At 42.3% G+C, this 21321-nt stretch overlaps 1 protein-coding gene and 1 long non-coding RNA gene across 2 annotated transcripts in view; one reads left to right on the forward strand and one right to left on the reverse strand.

Annotated features, from left to right (window-relative positions):
• ece2a (endothelin converting enzyme 2a) overlaps positions 1-21321 on the forward strand; it is an 88365-nt gene that overhangs the window by 61230 nt on the left and 5814 nt on the right. The window lies entirely within an intron of this gene.
• Positions 17015-21288, reverse strand: LOC114565460 (uncharacterized). Its single transcript, XR_003693917.1, has 6 exons — positions 21198-21288; positions 20614-20987; positions 20240-20435; positions 19272-19373; positions 19024-19161; positions 17015-17734 (listed from the first exon to the last, which is right to left on the reverse strand). It is a non-coding gene; the product is annotated as an uncharacterized LOC114565460 (long non-coding RNA).

Here is a 21321-nt window from a genome sequence, read left to right on the forward strand (position 1 = left end):
AATGAGCATGATACAGTATGTCTCCTTTTAAGATTAATCTTTTAAGGGTCCAACATTTACCTCACCACTTCCTAATGACAGATATTTTCAAGGTTGTTTACAAGACTACAGGAGTGCACAAGTGCATTCAACTTCTTCCTCGTGTCTCTCAAACACTCATTGTACATCCCTTTGGTTTTAACTCATTTTATGAAGCTAAATCCATCATCTTTTTATCTTCTCAATCCTTCTGCCACCAACCTATTGTCTTTAATCTTATCTCTTTCTCCCATCCCTCTCATCATTGCTGTATGCTAGATACCTTCTCCTCTCCAGGCCACTGCATGCTGCCAGATGTGCAGGGATCCCACTGCTGAACAGCTGGCCACTAGTGCTAAAGACACGCATACAGATACTTGCATGGACATGCATAAAAACATCATGCTTGTTTTAGCACACACAACACAGATGGAACCCTGTGCCCTACAGTGTCACAGCTCCAGATGTGTAGACAGAGTTCTTTGTATTTCTTTTGCACTGAACAGTCTCTTTCAAAATTCTCTTCAGGCAGGCAACGTGGCATCGCACTAAACTGCTTCTTGACAACCTCCAGATAATTATACATTTATTTAACTGACACCTCCGATGCTGGAAGAAGCGAGACGCTGTTACAGTGACTTATGCATCTGCAACACAGTAACTGCCAGCAGCTGGCTGTCAGCAGGCTTTTTGGCAGACATTGCACGCACACGCACGCGTGCACGCGCGCACACACACACACACACACGCACACACAATATTGTATATGTGAAAAAATGTCATTATGGTTGCTGTGTGCCGATAGAGTGAAGCGATGAAGAAATACGTAAATCAAGTCCAAGAAATGTCCTAATGTCTGCCATTACTCAGATATAAATAGCTTTAACAAATCTTAGCAAGAAAACTTGATGTAACTGTATTTGCCATTAAATGAACTTGGATATTAAGCGTTTAATTGCACGTTTTAAATTAATTTATTGTATTTCAAGGCCTCATTAACTCCAAAAGTGAATTCATGTTCTGATTGTTTCCTCTTACAGATGGCTGACTTAGGTTTGAACCTCATAAAATGATATTCTTTACGAAGACAACCTTTTTCTTCACAGTTTAAAATCACACTGTCATCACATCGCAAACATAGATCATCAACATACGATGAGATAGATGGATGAAGAGATTTCAGTTTGCTACAAACAGATCACAGAGATGTCCACTATCACTTTTGGATGTTGTTTCAGGGGGTAGTGTGGCTTGTATGTTTTATTGGACAGAAGTGGAGTTGTGTAATACTCCAAATCAATTAATTGAATCGCCTCCATCAGTTCCGTCCAACTGAAGTCATTGCAAACCTTTTTCCAAGTTGTCCACAGAAAACCGTAATGCCTGAGGCAACTGTGACAACTCATAGAGTACAATTTGTCTCATTTCTCTTCCTCTCTTGGTTTAACCATCAGATGTTCCCTCTGCTCATCTCCTTTTTTTGCTATGCGTCACATAAATCACAGGGGAATATCACAGTTAAACTTTTATGCCACATCAATATTTTAAGCTGAGCAATTTATTAGTTCTAAATCAAGGCCTCCAGTATATAGAGGAACTTGTAACAAATAAGGAAAAGTTTGACAATTTGAGAAAAGTGCGTATTTGCATTCTTGCTGAGAAGATTCATACCTCTCACGGTAAATATGAAGCTACAGCCAGCAGATGCTAAATTAGCTTAGCACAAAGACTGAACATGGGGGAAACAGCTAGCCTGGCTCTGTGCAAAGGTAAACTACAAGCACCTCCAAAGCTCACTAATGAACATGTTTTATCTCGTTTGTTTAATCTGTACAAAAACGACAAATTTGGGGGTTATGTGCCTGACTGTTTCTTGGTCAGGACCTGTTGCCTGGCAACGAGAGGAGACTCTAGAAAGTGACTGGTCCCAAACAAGAACTAGTCAGGCACATAACCCCCCTGTTAAGTGTCCCAAAATGTCAAACATTTCCTTTTAATGTCTGATTTTGAGATTGTATCTACATTGTAAACATTAATCAGGCTACCACTAAAGATTGTAGTGTTAGATAAGAGATTCCATACTGGATTCAGATTTGCTATGATGTCATCAAACTCCAACCCTGCATGTCTATGTTCACAGGGCAACACACGTACGTACTCTAAAAGCATTAAAATAATTTTGAATAATAACAGTATCATGGTGAGAAAAGGCAAAGGGGGTTGCATGTTTTTTCTTTGTGTATGAAGTTGATAACTCACTTCCTGTTTGCACATCTTTGTTATCAGCTTTGTTTATATTCCACACGCAATTGTGTCTGTGTAGCTGCCATAACGAAGAAAGTCCGACAGAACTCTCAGGTACAGTTTGTTAGAGCGATTGAGTGAATAAGCCTCACACTACGTGAATAAGTGTGTATGTGTGTGTGTTTTTGTGCATCCATCTGTCCTATGGTGCTCCCTGCCAGTTGCTGCCCATATTGTCTGTCACTGACTAGTACACAACATGCTCCAAGGCTCTCTATGTGACAGCAGCTAAATAGACTAACCCAGCAGGCTGCAGTCCAAATTCGGCCAGGGAGAGATTAGAGAGCTAGATGGAGCTAAGGAGGGGGCGGTGAGTGCGCAGGAAGACATTACGGGAAATCAAATGTATTCCAAAGGCTGGTCGGTGTGTAATTTCTGGGAAACTGCCTTTTATCCGAACATCTGCAAATGAGTGTGTTAGGCTTGAATTTACGCTGCCTCCTTCATATTTTCTCAGAAACAAACAAATTAAGCGGTTTGCCGCTTCCCTCTCTTTACTCATAACCTATGTGGTTCAGTGCGTTTGTGTCTTTTGCGACATGGCTATTGGCTGATGTTTAAAAAAAGGTAATTCATATAACTTCCGACAGTGAATTGGAACTTGATTCACACATCAAAGCATGCATTCAAACACATAAACACATGCACACAAACTCTTGTGATTTTCTAATGAGGACTCTCATTTTTATTCCCTCTGTTGACCTTAAATCATCATCATCCTCTACATGCATAACACGAACGCTGTAAACCTGTGAACCTGTAACTAAACTAAGTCTCACTTTGACCCTCAACACTCGTATATCTTCATAAACAAATGAGGGGAGTTCGAAATGTCCTTGCCCGTAATGTCTAAAATTCAAATTGGTCCTCACAAAGATAAAAAGAAAAAAAGTGGAACATGCAGAGAAAGCCTGTTACTGTGTTTGGCTGTAGTGCCAGCCATCAGCCATCACAGTGCTTATGTAATGTTTGCTGTACGAGACCAACAGACGAGTGAGATGAATGTCAATGAGGCTTCTCCCTCTTTTTCTCCTATGTGGGATCATGTTCACTATCAAACACTCGAATCCCCCAAAAAATCCCAGTAATAAACCAGCCAGCAGTCTGATCAGAGGATGTAGAGTCAACTGTGCCCTAAAATTCTGGTGACTAGCGAGTTGTGTTGATTTTTGGATAATACTTTGGAGCTCCTCCACTTTACTTTCTATTCATTTTGTTTTCTCTCTCCTCTTCCTGTTTTATTTATTTATTTATTTATTTTGCTTCTCTATCCTCACCTCCCTCTGCCTCTCCTGCAACAAAATCTCCACCACCCAACTCCCGAGTCTGATCCAGGGCCTGTTTCCATAGCAACAGGTTACCATGGAAACTAGGTGACAGTGCAGTGCATCCCATCGTGCCATCGCCGGGCGAGAGGTGTTCGGAAAAGGGAAAGTTTGTTTTGTCCGCCTTCTGTTTACCGAAATAGAGATGGAAACTGTGAGTTTGATTTTGACCTTTTAAATATGCATTTTAAATCCACCGAGAAATTCTTATTATATTAATAATTGATGTATACATTTATGCAATTTGAATCAACTTTGAGTATTTTAGTCATTTTAATCATCCAAATCTCATCATCCTCCATATATTCAAAGGTAAAAATCTTGAAAGTAAATCTCGACATGTTGGGTTTTAGCTTCAAATCAGGCTGCTGAACACGCCACAATTACTTTTAATATTCCTGAGGAATGTGGCCGGGTTAGCTCAGTTGGTAGAGCGGGCGCACATATGTAGAGGTTTATTCCTCGATGCAGAAGGTCCAGGGTTCGAGTCCGACCTTTGACGGTTTCCTGCATGTCTCTCCCCTCTCTCTCCCCTTTCATATCTCAGCTGTCCTATCCATTAAAGGCAGAAATGCCCAAAAATAATAATAATCTTAAAAAAAAAAGATTCCTGATGACTCTCCATTAATACAGTGTTTTAAAGGATACAAACCATGTCCGTGTGTATTCACCTGACATTTGTCCGAAACATCTAATCTCTGAATTTATATGCTGACCCACTTGTGTCCATCTGTAATCTGTGATATTTTCCTTTTCTCCCCCCTCTCTCTTTCTCGCATCCTATGAAATCTTCAATTTGGTGTCTCTGTGTTGTGTATATACAACACGAGAGATATTCAAGGGCTTGAAATAGCTGTACCACTTGCCAATGCAATTATACAGAAAACGGGGCAAAAAGTGGACTTGGCTTTTGCGTCACTTCAAATTTAGAAATAGACGGCAAAGAGGAGATAACAGCAGAGTTTTCAGAAGACAAAGCTACTCACGTGTAAAGGGTTGGGAGGGCAGGGGATGGGATGTTTTCTCATCTTGCATGTTCAGAACAGTTCTAAGGCTGTTAAATGCCTCCACTTTGGGACTACTGTATGTGATCAGTTTGCTGCGACATGTACAGTAGGGCTATTTTGGAACAGCCCGGCGTTTGTGTGAACGTCCCTGTCTGTTGGCTTGTGTTTGTAGCCAGATTGTTGCTCCAGTCCTTAATTATGAAAAATGACAGCCTAGGGCCACGCTGAATTTTCACAAAACAAGCACAGCTTCTTGAATCCAAGTTGCTCATCCAGTCGTCACTCAGACGAAGAGAGATGGAGGGACAGACAGAGGGACTGAAAAAAAAGAGTGACAGATAAGCAGAGCCCAAATAAACAGAAGGTGCGACAGAGTGATGGAGCGACCGTGTTACGCCTGCTGCTGAGGTGCTATCAGCTCTTGCTACTACTAATGTTTTGATGTGCTATCATGTAAAATGATACACACCAATGAGTCAGATGCATGTTCCTCTAAAACCGTAGTCAGATCATATCAGAACTGCTGCATGAAAAAGTTCCATCTCCTTTTCCTAGTCAAAGCAGTACTTTAGATCACAGAATGGAGGGTGTGAGGCGAGCTTCAGCCCACCCCGCTAATGCTTTAGCTGACCTGGTTTGGGACACGTGACTAGACACTGCTGAAACAGTCTACATGCTGCATATTCTGCCTGCAGGATCTACTGCTGCCACAAAAATAGCTCCAAAATAATGGCAACAGTTCACCAGTACTTAGCGCAGAGTAAGGGCACTATTGAGTGTCTGTTGAATTGGATGTGACATTTTAAGGTGGGACAAAGCAGCTCACAGCAGTGAGCATTTGATTGTTTGTTGTGGTTATTAACTAGATGGGCCAGAAACCATAAATAGAAAGGAGGGGGTTTTATTTTTCGAAACACTCCGCTTGTCAGCTGGTGATTTTTTATTTTTAGTTTTTTTTAGTTTTTCAGACTTTGATGTGCAGTGTTACTCTCTCCAGCTATGATGCCAGCGGCAAGATGTTCAGTCCCCTTTGGGATTAGCTCTGGGAAAGCACTCTTGATGATGTTTGTCATTACTGTCCATAGAAATCAGGCTAACATGAAACACTGAAACTATGGAGTAAACTGTACTTAAGGCATATTTCACAATATGCTACTTACATGTTTTTTGCATGTTTAACTATAATGTATGTATACTTGCTTTGCAGTGCTACTAACCATTACCCAAACTAATCTATGACTTTTTTATTGTTTTTCTTACCTTCCAGGCAGCCAATGGGTTTTATTCACTTGAGTGAAGCTCTAATCATCTCACAGTTACAAATTGAAACTTGCTTGACATAATACATTACAGTACAGTGAACATTTAGTCTGCAATAACATCGAACTGAGCAGAATAGATTTACATACTCCGATGATGACTTTCTGGATTTTAGCATTATGCCACACGTGATCATATTGATCTCCTTAGTACGAGTAGCTGTTCAGAAGTAAAGGGAAGTGACTGAAAGAAAAGTCTCCAGTTGCTAGAAGCATATCCCAGTTTGTTCTTGTTTTGCTCAAGAGAGGACTGAGAGTTTACAGTTAAGTTCCATAAGTAATCAAAATGTAGCTGGAATACTGATCTGTCTGTTAGAATAGCACAGCTGTGGAGAGAAACCATTTACAGTCACACGGCAAGCAGCCAGCAGCAGCAGCAGCAGCAGCAGCAGCAGCAGCAGCAGCAGCAGCAGCAGTGGTCTTCCTTGTTTTTTTCTTTGAATTTGAAAAAGGAGTGAAAGACGAAAAAGGAAATCCAACAATGAAAAAGTTGTGACTGTGATGCACAGTTAAAAAATTTGTTTTGTGAATGTTAGTACGGTGGCCGACAGGGGCAAACGCCCTGCAACTTCAGAAAACACATGCAAATAGACAAAACACAAGCAAATTAAGAAAACAACTTCATTAATTTGACAACACATGTGCAGCATTCAGCAAACGCGATGCAAATACACACAACACAACCAAATATACAAACGCGCTGCAATTAAAAAACGATGCAAAAAGAAAAGCAAACCCCGAAAAAAGAAGCACTGCAAAAAGAAAAACAACTTCATTAATTTGACAACACATTCGCAGCATTCAGCAAACGCGATGCAAATACACACAACACAACCAAATACATAAACGTGATGCGAATAAAAAACGATGCAAAAAGAAAAGCACACAAACCCCGAAAACAAATGCAACAAAAAAACGCTGAATCCAGATTCCACAACGGAAGTTCTCCAGACCTCTAGAGGGAACAGCTAATCAGCTGGATTTTCGACCCCTTTTCTGCCTTTTTATTAGAGTCGGGTATGGCTGCATAGTAAAAAGAGAACTCCTGTCTCATGCCCTTATTAATAACATAATATAATATATTAGTAATATACAGTCTATGCTCCCGTCTCAGCCGGGAGGCTGGTGCCGTGCTCGAGCTTCGACTTTTCAAAATAAAAGCTTGCGTTTGGTCGGCTTGTCTTCCTTTGGTGTTTTGGATGTTTTTGAACTAAACAGTACGGCAATCATGCTAATGAATACAATAACTTTTTCAGCAGATGTCTTACTTACAACACAATGGAGCAAGCAAAGCAGTTTTGTCTTTATGTGCAGGCGGGATTTATTCAGTTTGATAAATCCCACGGTAAATTGGCTGGTTTACTAAACAGGGAGGGATTATAAATAGTCTGTTTTTTGTATTTCAAGAGCGAATTGCTCCACAATATGAATAGAGATTGGTCACTTATTTTGTTTTATAATCACAATATTACACTTGAGGGAGGTCTACACTTCAGTGATGCGCTTTCGGACCTGGAAATTAAACCCTCTTATTTAATGTGGCTTAAACAAACGTCAACGTTAAACACTGATGCAGTTTTAAATGTTTTATTACCACGAGTTTACAGACAGGTCTCTGCTGATTGAGTATCAGCTGTGACCCGAGCCGAGAAACGCCCACCAAACGAGAGAAAACATATCTCAAACATAGACTAAATATTTACAGTCTATGATCTCACCGCACAACGTTCTGAGATTAAACTCTCTCTCTCTCTCTCTCTCTCTCTCTCTCTCTGTCATAGACTGTTATGCTCTCCCCCCAGCCCAAAAAAAAATCAGCTGTTCCACTGCTAAGTGTAATATTGTGATTATACAACAAAATAATGGCTATCTTTATTCATATTGTGGATTCAATACGCTCTTGAAATACAAAAAATAGACTATTTAAAATAGTCCCTCCCTGTTTAGTAAACCAGCCAATTTACCGTGGGATTTATCAAACTGAATAAATCCCGCCTGCACATAAAGACAAAACTGCTTTGCTTGCTCCATTGTGTTATAAGTAAGACATCTGCTGAAAAAGTTATTGTATTCATTAGCATGATTGCCGTACTGTTCAAAAACATCCAAAACACCAAAGGAAGACGAGCCGACCAAACGCGAGCTTTATTTTGAAAAGTCGAAGCTCGAGCACGGCACCAGCCTCCCGGCTGAGACGGGAGCATAGACTGTATATTACTAATATATTATATTATGTTATTAATAAGGGCATGAGACAGGAGTTCTCTTTTTACTATGCAGCCATACCCGACTCTAATAAAAAGGCAGAAAAGGGGTCGAAAATCCAGCTGATTAGCTGTTCCCTCTAGAGGTCTGGAGAACTTCCGTTGTGGAATCTGGATTCAGCGTTTTTTTGTTGCATTTGTTTTCGGGGTTTGTGAGCTTTTCTTTTTGCATCGTTTTTTATTTGCATCACGTTTATGTATTTGGTTGTGTTGTGTGTATTTGCATCGCGTTTGCTGAATGCTGCGCATGTGTTGTCAAATTAATGAAGTTGTTTTCTTAATTTGCTTGTGTTTTGTCTATTTGCATGTGTTTTCTGAAGTTGCAGGGCGTTTGCCCCTGTCGGCCACCGTATGTTAGCCTAAATCTAAACATCTGTATTTAGGCCTCACATGCATCTTCAGTGTCAGCAATGTTGTATCCCATAATAAACCGGATTCATACCTGATTGATAATATGAAGCAGTCAGCAACACTTTTTATTTTTAGCATCTAAAGAGTTGTTGCAACGAAAGCTGAACAAATTTAGGTCACATCTCAGCAGTTTCTTCTTTTTGACATACAAACAACACACACACACCCCTTCCAGTTGCAGGGTATAAATGTGGAGTGTGTTGCCATTGTGTTATTGTATGAATAGATGATAATGATTGCCTCAGGTTTTTATTATTATTTTTCATTATTTACTAAGTGGTTTTGACACTCATACACACATCCATATATTCAGTGTATTTTGCCCTCGAAGGGAAATGTCCATATGATTCAACTTGGGTGTTCATAAGTGTGTCCATTTTAAATAATGGGTCATTCACCACCTGGGTTGTAGAGACCCTTGGCAAAACAAGATATATTGGGAAAAGCAGCATAAGCTAAATTCCCTTACCAAAATAAACTAAGAAATGAGCCCTTTGGATACTGCTTAGGCATCTACTGTGGGGACTTGTGGGCTGACCAATCTAGCTGCATATATCTGCACACGCTGGTTTGTTTAAATGTAGGGCGCTGCTGGTTTAGCATGTGGGGATGCTGGGGTGTATTCCACAGCAGTGGTTCATTTAAATCCTCATACAGTGACTGCTACTCTCCACTCACTGTGGGAGTCCCGGTCCAACCAGGTAGAAGTAGGAAAACACATCAGAGCTGCAACAGCCAGCCAGCCAGCCAGCCAGTCAGCCAGCCAGCCAGTCAATCAGTGTTGGCGTCCCTCACCAACTTCATCCATCCATCTACTCTTTTTGTCAGGATATTAATAACAATCCCAGGCGTCTTTAATGACACCGACGAGGTGTTGTTGAACAGCAGCTGTCCAGACTACTGTACTGTTGGTTTGGCATTGCCATGACAGTCATCAGTATGAGGTGTCAGAAATGGAGCCAACTCTCTTTTGGGGCCTTCCACCTTCCAGTAAATGCTGTTTGCCTCAGGGCAGACTCTGTTCAGACGCCCTCATTGGCCAGATGCCAGGACAGTACATCTCGCTGCAACAGCTTTGTTGACAGAGAGTACCTTTTTAATTGTTTTATTTATGAATGGTTTTGTTGGCTACTGCATTGGGAGTGCTCTTTCGCTGCTACTTTCTGTGGCTTGTTAGATCAGTGTGTTTTGGCCTGATATGGGGCAGATATCCACATATATCAGCTGGATAAACTACAAGTAAATAATTACTGTGAGGGAAATAAATGTCATATTAAAGGTCCCTGCGCACCCACACGTGTCACAGGATAGGCAAGCCCAGTAAGGAATACTATCTATTTTTCTTTACCTTATAGTCTGCAACTACCATTTTCTGCCCCTTTCTCTCTAGTCCTTACTGCTTTGATGTGGATCCAGTTCCTCCTCTCCCTCCCTCACATACAGTATAATCACACTACACTGGGCTCAAACCCATCATTTGTTCCCCTGAGTCTGCAGCTCTGACTGCGAAAGATCTAATACTTGCTGTATTGCTGTATAATGAGACCATAGAAGCACAGTTAAGGAACAGTTTTATGATCTAGTGTTTAATGAGTCTTGGCCTGGTTTTGTGTGAAGAGCAAGTGTTGGTTTATAATTTTGGCTGTATAACTGGGACTAACAAGAGTGCTGTCTTACAGCGGCACAGAGATGGAAGATAATTGCAGTTTTGCCCAGATAGGGGGCAATTTTTGGTTTTGACACACCTTATCCCTACGCTCTTGTATAGGCCGGGAGTTTGGGGACATTCTATTATGTGTCAACAGCTGAATTCACACTTTTCTTTTTCTTGACTAAGATAAACCTTTTCAAAGACCAAACCTGTGGCTCTGGTTGTCTTAGCCCATGTGATACAAATTACTGCTACTGTCATGTGTTAAAGGGGCTGTACTCGACATTCAGAACATTGATATAACAGTAAACAAATATTTGCATGTAAAGTTGTAGCGGAGAACTGGCATCCTAAGCAGAGAATTAACTCACAATCCCTCTGTGTGTGTTGTAATCTGAGCTTTTCTGCTCTTGTTTTAAAAGCCGGTTTGTACATGTTAGTGCATGTGAGTGCCTTGTGCGTTGTTATCAGACGCCATGGGCCATGAGAAAGCATCGTTTTTTTGACGAGTTGGGGAATGGTCTCTTAAGAGCTGCTGCGTCGAGACAATCCCAGCCCACTTCTTTGTCATTATTTTTGAGTACAGCCTTCCAGTCAATAACTGCTTTCCATTCATTTCCATGCAGCAATAAAATCCATTCACACGAGTTGACAAACTTAATTGAGTTGTGAAATCCATCACATAGAACATCAAGTCTGCATTATGTTTGCCAGAATGACAGCAGAAGCTTTTTTACATCAGTGTGCAGTGCACTTGTATGAAACCTGTGAAAAAGAGCAAATCCTTGCAAGCGTGATTGACACTGTCAGGTAGTTTAGCATATACAGTGTGTAATCAAGCACTGGTAAAACATTAATAATGGAACAAGAGCCGATTACTAAATGTTGTACTGTACTGTACTGTTCATTCTCCTGCGAATAAAGCCTGCTGTACAACAAGTCCAGAATGGACTCCATGTTACGCAAACCTACACAGCTGCTGGCCTTAACAATTCTGTTGCTAATATTTTGGGGCTTTTCTCTAGGCTCAAGCACCAAGAAATTGGCCTGATCACATTACTGGCTTCAGCAACAAATCTAATGTGGGCAAGTGTTTATTTGTTAATCTTCTTGGTCCTTATTTCAAATGTATACACATCCCGATCTGGAATTTATGTTTTATTGTTACAAATAATGTATTGGTTTCTAGCCTGGCAATGGACTATCATTCACAGGAACTCTGCCACCCAAACCGCTGATGTTACATTTCTTCTGAATGGAGAAACAGCCGACCGTCTAAACAGGAGGTATGTGACGGCAACAAATTCAAGTACAGTAGTTTTGAGAACATGTAGGAGGTGTGGTGACAAGAATTAGTGTCACGTTTTGCTTTAAGAACAATCAACTGCAGTTATATGTTATGTATATCAATAGCACACATAGATGAGCAGACTTGCTTTCTTGCACCTAAATTTCAAGAATAAATTAGCTGAAGTTGTTTGGGTTTTTATGTCTATTTTTTTCAGGTTGTTATGGATACTGGCCGCCTCCGTTTGCAGCAGTCTAGTGTTTGTACCTCTAATTCACTCGGTAAATTAGTTTTACTGTTATTCAGCACAACTTCGATACAGCAACAAACTGACACTAGAAAACCATCTTGACTAATCATGTTGTGCTCTGTGGAGCTTCAAAAGAAACCAGTACTGTATGTGAACCAGTGAAGGACAGAGTGGATGTACCAGTGTTCTCTGGCCAAACATGATAAATTGGCCTGTTACTGTAATTTCTCTGACAAGCACCACCTCAAATGAATTGGTTGCTTTGCTCCTCCTCTCCTCTCTCCCTTTCCAGTGGGAAACTGACAAAGGTTAAGACAATTTATTTGCTGCACAATTTACTTGCTGCACTCAGGCGTCAATGTGCCTCTCCATAATAATTGGATGCTAGATGTGTTGTTGTTTTTTTGATTAGCCAAGCATGCAAAGGAGACCCACTTTTGGTTTGTTGTGGGATGAGTCACTGAAAGGTCTCCTGTGGGTTGAGACCTGTGTGGGAAGAGTCTCTCTGTGCTTCTGGAACAGTTTATATTTGTCTTACAAAGTAACTATCGCTGGACACATTATGGTCGATTGGATGGTCGATATGCTCTTGTCAGACCAAATTCGGACATCGGTCGGACAATCGCTAAGGTTTTTTTTTTTTTTTTTTTTTTTAGGCCGTGTGTCCACCAATTTGTTTTCTCCCAGCTGAAAACGCCCAGCTAGGAGCGCTTTGGAGGCATGGCGTTTTTTTGGCTGAGACGCTTTGGTAGCGCCTGGTACAGAATATCCACGGAAGTAAAAAGGTTGGCACAAGGTAGAGCACCTTGCTCTGGATGAAGGGAAGGCTGAAGCACATAGGCAGAGAGGACAGACCCGCCAGTCTATGTGGCCAGCAGTATTAATTTCCCCTTCGTTGTTGTTCAGCACTTGTACATCTACGATGTGACGGTTGGTATTTGTGGTATTTGCAGTGACGAGCACAGTGTCTGAACATTTTTTAACTCTCGGCGACCAGAAAGCAAGGCCGAATGTGCAGCAGCTCAGCGCAGAGTAGAAGCTTAGTGGCTTGTCACGCTGCTTCTGTTTCTAGCGTAGTGTAAATACGCAGCAATCCCATTGCAAAGAATTCAAAAAACACCCTGGCCTTAGGAAAAAACCCTTTCATGGACACACTACAATACCAGGTAGAGTGCTCTGTGGCCAATTTAGATCTAGAGATAACGGCAGATTTTGTTTCCCCCATCGACCCAAAAGATTTGTTAAAGAGTAGGTACAGAAGAATTTTAGTCGATCCAGATTTCCTTTAGTTGACTACAGCCCTACATTTAACACATAAGGCCAATAGAGATGAAAAAACTTTCCAGAGGCCAGTTCCTAGTGCCTAGTTCCTGGTGCCATGTCTCTGATTGGTCAAACACAGAACTCATGCCTGCTACAACTTGTGTACAGCTTCACTCGCGCAATAAGGAAACTAGGGCTGTCAATTTTTCAAAAGAATTGAGTTACAACAAATTCATACCGATGCATAATGTGTTCCAGTTTAATTTGAACGCAACCCACATAGCCAATCCTAAATATGTGGTGGCTGCACTGAATTTCTCACCATTCATTTCTATGAGGAATGGTGCGAGACTGTTGGGCTTATACACTGAGAACTTGGAATTCAAACAGATGTTTTGATTTACTTTTTACCACGTCCAGGCAATAGTTTCAATTTCAAGTGACAGCCCTATAGGAAACACTGGGGGGCCGTTGTAATACTACAATACTATGATGAGGGTAAGATATTAGTTGCAATGTTCATGGACAAGTTATGTAGTTTAAAAAGAGAGAGGAATAAAGTAAGACCAACACAGCCAACATTCCCAAAGAACTTCCTCGGAGCTGTGGTTCCGGTGTCAGTTTTGTGTCATGTAACATTTAGTTGGTTTCCGTTTTTAGTGGCTTCCCCATGCTACTGGCCCAGTGAATGGACAGGACTGTGTTAGTGTGCTGCTGGAACCTCCACCAGGCTGTCCTGTCCCCCCTTCCCCGTCCCGCGGGAGACCCCTTCAGCAGCCAGACACACTGGCCCATTTTACTTCGCTTTCTGCCTCCCTCCTTCTCTGCTTCTATTACTGTGTCTCCCTCCATCTCCAGCTGCTGCCAAACGCTTTATCTCCGGCTCGCCAAAGACTTTATTGAAGTACTTGTTTCTCTTTTGGCTCTTGATCTGTCCGCAATGTCTGTGTCTGTTGATTGACTTCTTCCATTTCCGTCCAAGTTGTTTAATATGGAGTGGCAGTTTCTGGTTAAAAACTAATCATGTAAAGTAGCAAAATATTAGCTGTGTTGTAAGTTGTAAGCTGCAAGTGTTGCTTAATAGAGAATGGCTACAATAAACTAATTACCCAGCCGCTGCTGATGCAAGTCTCCCACAAGAACTTAATGGATAATTACATACTGTATAAGTGCAAGCGAGGGCTTGATAAGTGTAATAAGTGTCCTGGGCTTTAAGCGTCAGATTTAGAGCCTGAGGAAACAGAGGCACAGAGGGAGGGAAGGGGAGCGAGCCAAAAAGAGGGGAACACCCTCCCTCCTTTTACTCTTCCTGCTTCGAAGCCAAACGGGTCACTGTACCAGCCGCTTACGTTTTGCTCCAGTTTCTCCACGGCTTATATTCCTCTGAGTTTTAAGATTTTTTTTTTAACAGTTCTGAAAAGCAGATGAGTGTATTAATTAGACATTTGCTGACTCTGTGCCTTCCTATTAGTACAAAGTTTTTCACAAAGTCTACATCATTTTTTCATCATACTGCACCAAGAATAGCAAACATTGCTTAATTAATTTAGCATATTTATTTACAGGGAAAGGCTGCTTTGTATCTGTGACTGCTATAATGTAGTGACCGTGGATGCGGAAAGTTTTTACAAAATGAAACCCAAGCAAAATGCTCTCACACACACAGACAAAGGCTTTGGAGTCTAGGCATTAAAAGCAGCGCAAGGATGCTGGGAGCATGACAGTGGGCGGGTGTGGGTGTCTGAAGTGTGTCTCTGTCTTTCTCTGCCGGTGTGAAAAGTAGTTCGGTAATTAAAGCAAACCTCTCTCTGGTCCCCCGATGGAAAGGGAAGGCAGAACGGGTGAAGAGGCTGTGAGAGGGAGTGGGAGAGATGAAGAAGAAAGGAGAGATAAAAGCCAGAGACGGTTATTTTTGATAAAAAGGGAAGAAAGGGAGGTTTTATTTTTAACTCTGCGTGTACCGGATTGCCATAAGGGGAGAATGTTGCAGCTAAATGTCAAGATGCTGATAGGTTATACAGGGGTCCACGCACTGACATGGACACACAACACACACACACACACACACACACACACACACACACTAACATTGCATCTCACAGCATTGGCACACTGTTATAAATTTGCCTGAAGACAAGAGTTTCCCTCATTTTAAGGAAAATGACCGAGGCACAGCTCTGTTTTCTTCATCGTTAAAAAAAACACTTTGTAAACAGATCAGCAGTGACCCAGTTCCGAGATACGTTTATTGTAAAAATAGTAATTCCTTGTCTTATTGAACGCCTGCATTTACAGTCAGGCTCATCGCCAGACTTGAATTCCAGTGAAATGTTGATGTTTCTTTCCAATGTAAACATTCAGCGTAGTTTTGTGTAGTTTAAGCTGTTTTCTCATATCAGTGCTGCTTGTTATCCAAACTTTTTTGGCATCTTGTCATCTAACGAAGGCGCGCGTTTCACTGTTCTGCCGCCTGGTTTTTTTTTTTTTTCTTGAGAGGTGTCCCGTTCTGACCTAAATACGTTAGCGTGACCAGAGATAAACTTTTGTCTCCATGACAACGCGAGGTGTGAGAGGGAGGGATGCGCCTACTTGTGTGGCAGGATGTTGTTGTCTTCCTAGGTAGCCCGATCCTCCACACGCCCACACAAGTTGAATTATATCAGAACAGATATTCAAGAAGCCATCGAGCCTCCAAATCTCCTTTTTGAGTTCTATAATGTTCACTGAGGAACAAACGGGCCATCTTTTGTCCTATAGCAATGCAAGGGTGGATAGATGCTGAGGGAGAGAAGGGAAAAGGAGAGAAGGTCTCTGATGTATAATTTATCTGTGCAGTGGGTGGGCGGAGGTGATGGGGGTGAGCTGGGAGGGGAGGAGGGTAGCAGAGAGGAAATTCGGGGGAGGAAAGGTGGGTGGGCAGAATGAGGGAGGCAGGGAGTTGGAGGGTGGAGAGAAAGAATCCTACACTCATGTTTTCCCTGTTATTCATTACTGTGCCAAGTACTGTCAAATACTTTCAGTGGGATGATGTGTCTGTGTAAATGAATATGTGTGATCCAAATAATGCCCCTTTATTATGCTGTTTTGCTCTTGTGCATATGGAACACCTAGACCAAAAAGCAAACCGCTATCATCGTTAAATAATACATTTTGGAAGGTATTTTCAATTGTTCCTTTTAAAACATGTTCCCGAGGAAGACGCTTTGCTTGTGCAGCAAGGCAAATTTATACTTGCTTCTTCAGGGCAGATGGTGCCTTATAGCTAGTGACTATAGCGTGTGCACATTTGGCTCTTGAAGGCAGGAGCTTGGAGAAAGAAGAAGAGAAAGGGAGGGATAAAACAGGGATGGAGGGATGAAGGAAGCAAAGCAGGTTGTTGCATCCCTGGAGGGAAGAGCAGATCTGCTTTGTTAGGGGGCCGGCGTTGAGACCTTGTTCTCTCACCTCCCCTCCCCTCCTCCCTTCTATCTTCATTCTCTCACCACCCCTCCTTTATTCTCCTAGTTCCTCTCGCCCGCACTCTCTTTGTTTCTCTGTTTTCTCAAGACGTGTTCACGTTTTGTGAAATGGAAAGGAAGAGAAGCGGTTGATTTCAACTGCACATTCCTTCCGGGGTGGCGGTGGGCTGCAGCGAGGGGGTCTGCAGAGCTGCAGGAGACCAGTAAACAACCACCGAGAAGATGGTAGGAAATATATCAAATATGATGTGAAAATATGACCTAAATAAAAAGTACACCTCCTCCTCCCTTTCTTTTGGCCCCAGTTCTAGTATGTGTTTGTACGTGCACATTTAAGGGCTGCACAGACTGCATAGCCGTGTGTGTGTGTGTGTGTGTGTGTGTGTGTGTGTGTGTGTGTGTGTGTGTGTGTGTGTGTGTGTGTGTGTGTGTGCTGTGTGCTGTGGGCTGTGGGCTGTGGGCTGTGGGCTGTACTACGTACGAATCTACTGACCGGAGATAGCACTCTGTTGTTGTCTCTACCCACTGATCATCTCTGCCTCAGCCACACACAAATGTACATGGAGGATCCTACTCTCACTAATCCCCCACTAAAGCCTCCATCATCGGTTCAGAATGGACAAAACCATAATAACTTTTTAGTCGGCAAGCAACCGTGTTTTGATTTTACCATGTTTGGCTGAAGGATATGTAACGCCAGGATGGACCAACAGATGTGTTTTTGTCTTTTCAGGAGGTCACTGTGTCATATTAGGTGATCATAAGTTATGAACTCTTATTGTGACTTGATTGAGAAGCATAGCAGACTACACATCGGACCCTGGTCTGTCATAGCTTGCCGTCCTTGACTTTTTTGAAGACCTGTAAGCCACTTAACATGTAGTCTGGCTCAACGGATGTACATTACTGGGATAAAGCCTGACTATAGCAGTTCCACTGCTGTAGACCTCTGTTCACAGATAACTACAAACACACAGGGAGGAATATTTGCCACAGCTCTATATTTGAGGATTGCATCAGCAATGAATTGTCCCACAATCCGTCTGGAGCTCCCTCGCTCCCACTTGGCCCGAGGCTCTCGGTCGTGAGGGCAAAACTTGCGCTGTCCAGCCCACCACACAGTGTCCACGTCTCCTCTCTCACAGTAGGCCATCCAAAGCTTGCTCCGGCTCACTACTGCTTTAAAGGGAGAACATGATCAGACAACTCGCTGCAGCTGTAGCAATCAGTCCCTCCCTACCTGCTCACCTGAGCCACCACCTCCTCCCCACACCCCCTCCACACCACCACACTGACATTCTGCACATCTCTCACATCCCGGTTGTCCCCCCCCTCTCCGCTATCTATTTTGCAAGGGCACGGTCGCTGCATCTGGTTCTTAGCGCCGCCCAGGGCGTTTGTGATTGGTGTAAAGAAATACATGCATTTTTTTCCCTTATCCCAGAATAGATAAGCGGTGTAGCCAGGCCATACTCCAGCGCTGACACAGCTCTGTGGGGATCGGTCTGGCATTGCGAGACTACTTAGCATGTGATCGAGAGTCAGCTTACACCAGGTGAACTTAAAGCTATAGTGCGCGACTATTTTATATTAATAAATGTCCGTTACATTCAAGCCATTGCCAAATGAGTTGATACAAAGCTAATTTAGACTATCAGCTCCACCAAACTCTCTCTGGATTTCTCAGCATTGGCTATGCTAACCAAATGGTGCAGTCCAGTGACATTCGGGCGCAGAAGCTCAAGTGAAGTGATGCGTTTTACGTCACCGCTGAGTAAGCACAACAGCAGCGTTCAGCTTTGTAGACGAGGAGGACTGCTGCAACAGGTGAAGCACCCACAAAATGTTTCAGTCAGTGATTGTACTGCTAAGAAAATACCTACACGTTCAGCAGAAGAACTAAAATCCCCCAAAAAGGAAAGTGACCGACTGCGAAGACAAATCAGATAACAATTGGTGTGGCTTTTCCTAGTTGGAGATTGCTGAAAAAAAGAAATGGGACTGAGGTCAGACAGGGATGTCGCCTAACTTCTCTTGAACAGGTTAGTAATGGGTTTTGTAACATATTATAAGTAGGTGCGCGATCACTTGCGTCATGTGGATGCGCCGACAGTGTCGTTGTCATTACTTAGAATTCCTCATGGGGGCAACAGAAACTAGGCACTATACAGTAGCTTTAAAACCGGGAGAACCATGAGAAAGTGGAGACGCCGTGGTCTTCGAAAGCAAAGACTTGAAGTTGAGATTAAGGCCGTGAAATGTGCTTTAAAGCTCAAATAAAAAGACGGTAAGTGAACCTTGAGTTATGATTTTTTTTTTTTTTTTTTTAACCTCCTCTAATGCTTACTACCAAATTCCGGGTCATGAATGAACTCTCTAGCTCAGTTTCTTATTAATGTTTTTTTTTTTTTTTTTTTCTCAAGCATCTGTGCCATTATGAATAGATCAGTGTTGATCAAACATACCTTTTCAATCTCCGATGAACCCAGATTGTGTAACCTGAAGGTCCTGCAGAGTGATATCACAGAGTAAGATGTGACCACCTGCCACCCTGTCCCTGTCGATAATCAGCCATCTCTCATGAACAGTATCCCGAGGCGAACCTGATCTCAGAGAGGAGAGAATGGAGATAAAAGAGGGATGAATATTATTATTGTAGTCCAGTGAGGACAGGAAGACAAAGCAATGAATAGGAGAAATTGATGACACACACCTGGAGAATGAGAGCCTGCGGAGCAGAAGAAATGTCATTCTCCCTGGATCGACAACTTATCTTCTCTCCGAGTAAGGCGGAAAGGTCAGGCAGGGATTTGGACTGACATATACAAAGTTAATATTTCAAAGGTTTAGACAAGTTCATTTGTTTCTCCCATTACAAAGAAGTTTTTGGTCATTTCTACAAAATTAATTGTTAATGGGGTGATCACAAAAAGCAGGGCTTGACATGAAGCTGAAATGTTTTACTTGCCCAATAGTCAAACTTACTTGTACGAAATGGAATTTTTTTTTTAAATCATCAGGGATTTGGACAATTATTATAATTGATTAATATACAAAACAATTACATAGCTGGGACAATTCTAACTTATTTCTTCAATTACTGGAGGAACAGGGACTTCTTGGCCATTTCAGCTATTGTGCAGTGCTGGTGCCTTTTGCGGTTATCACGAGCTTCTCGAATGTTGTACTTTTACACCCCCCTCACTGACAAAAACTGTCTTGGTTAGTCTGAGTTTTCTGTTGCACGACTAAAACTACTTTTGAACATACACAAAAACAAGTTCCTTCCCGAGGCTATTTTGCAGCGGCACCGTGGCTTTTCCCTGTGCTTAGCGCCAGCCATGACGATTGGTTTAAAGACATGCCAAAAAACCAGAGCCCATTTTTCTCCCATCCCGGAAAATGCTGTGTGGACTAGCCAGACCCCCTTCCGCAATGCTGTGGAGGAAGGTCTGGCAAAGCGAGACTATGTCAAAATGAACCCGAAACTTTGTCACTGCCAAATGGGCAGTAACGTTAGATGCAGCGCCCTGGAGCTTCCCCTTTACCTGCCAGCATAAGTCCTCCGGATGGCACGTGTTGCACACACAGAATTGCTTGACAAGTTTCCCTTTAACTCACTGTGATACATTTGAATATTTTGTGAATATATTCTGTCTCTACACACTGTTTCTCTGTTACCTTTCTCCTGTGCCATTGCTGGCCTTCCTTTTTCTGCTCCTAGGTTAGCTCGCTTGACACGTTTGTCGCTGAGCAGCTGCTCTCACTCACAAGATTACATTTATTTTTCACTTGCCCGATGGGACAACTGCATGAGGTATTCCACTTGCCCGAACACATAGTTTTCTTGCCACAGGGCAAGCGTTAATATCGAGCCCTGTAAAAGACAGGAGACAATATTCTGATAATTTACTAAATATTTCCTAAATATTAAGACATATTTAGGAAATTAGACTAGGAATATTAGCGTGGATTAATAGTATCACTCTTTCATATACAATAGAATGATTCATATCAAAATATTGTTAAACATCTTAAAATGGCAGTGGGATTACCTTGAATTCCTTATGGGGGTCTGAACTCCATATCTCATATTACCTTTTTGTTTCAGTACACTCAAGACAGGTCAGGTCACTCTGACACCTGCTTCTGCCACGGCACTGAATAATTCAGGAATGACTATGATTTTGTGCGCGTGCGCGAGCGAGCGAGCGAGAGTTGAGGAATGGTTTCAATGGAGTGTGAGTGTGTGAAGATGGGCGCTAACAAAGTGGTTTCCTCTGTCATCTTGGAGAAGCCCTGTGGCCCACTTAGGATCGGCTTACAGATGTCAGACTCAGAGTGGATGTTGAAAACTGACTCAGTGTTTTGGGGATGCTGTTTCCTTACTCCAGTGTTTGGGTGTAACAGCCAGTGAGCCCTCCTCCACCTGTTGAATCAGGTGAGAGACTCATTACATTAGACACTAAATCAAACCCTTGTTTATCCGTCACAGTCAGAGCGCATCATCACATGTGAACAGACCTGCCACTCTTGATCCTTTATCGTAGTAATACCACCACTCTGATGTGTGGGTGGAGGATTTACAAAGTCCCAGGGCTGCTGATATACATACAAAATGTGTATGAATATGACTCACCACACTCAATGCATCGTCCTCCTCCTCATGAGGATTTCCTGAGACATGCATACGTGCGTGCCCGTGTTGAGCGTGAGAATCTCTGTCAGTAATGTATCCTGCAAACACAAAGTAGGATGGGGTA

Source organism: Perca flavescens, chromosome 12 (assembly GCF_004354835.1).
Source record: "Perca flavescens isolate YP-PL-M2 chromosome 12, PFLA_1.0, whole genome shotgun sequence".
In the NCBI taxonomy this organism is placed as follows: Eukaryota; Metazoa; Chordata; class Actinopteri; order Perciformes; family Percidae; genus Perca; species Perca flavescens.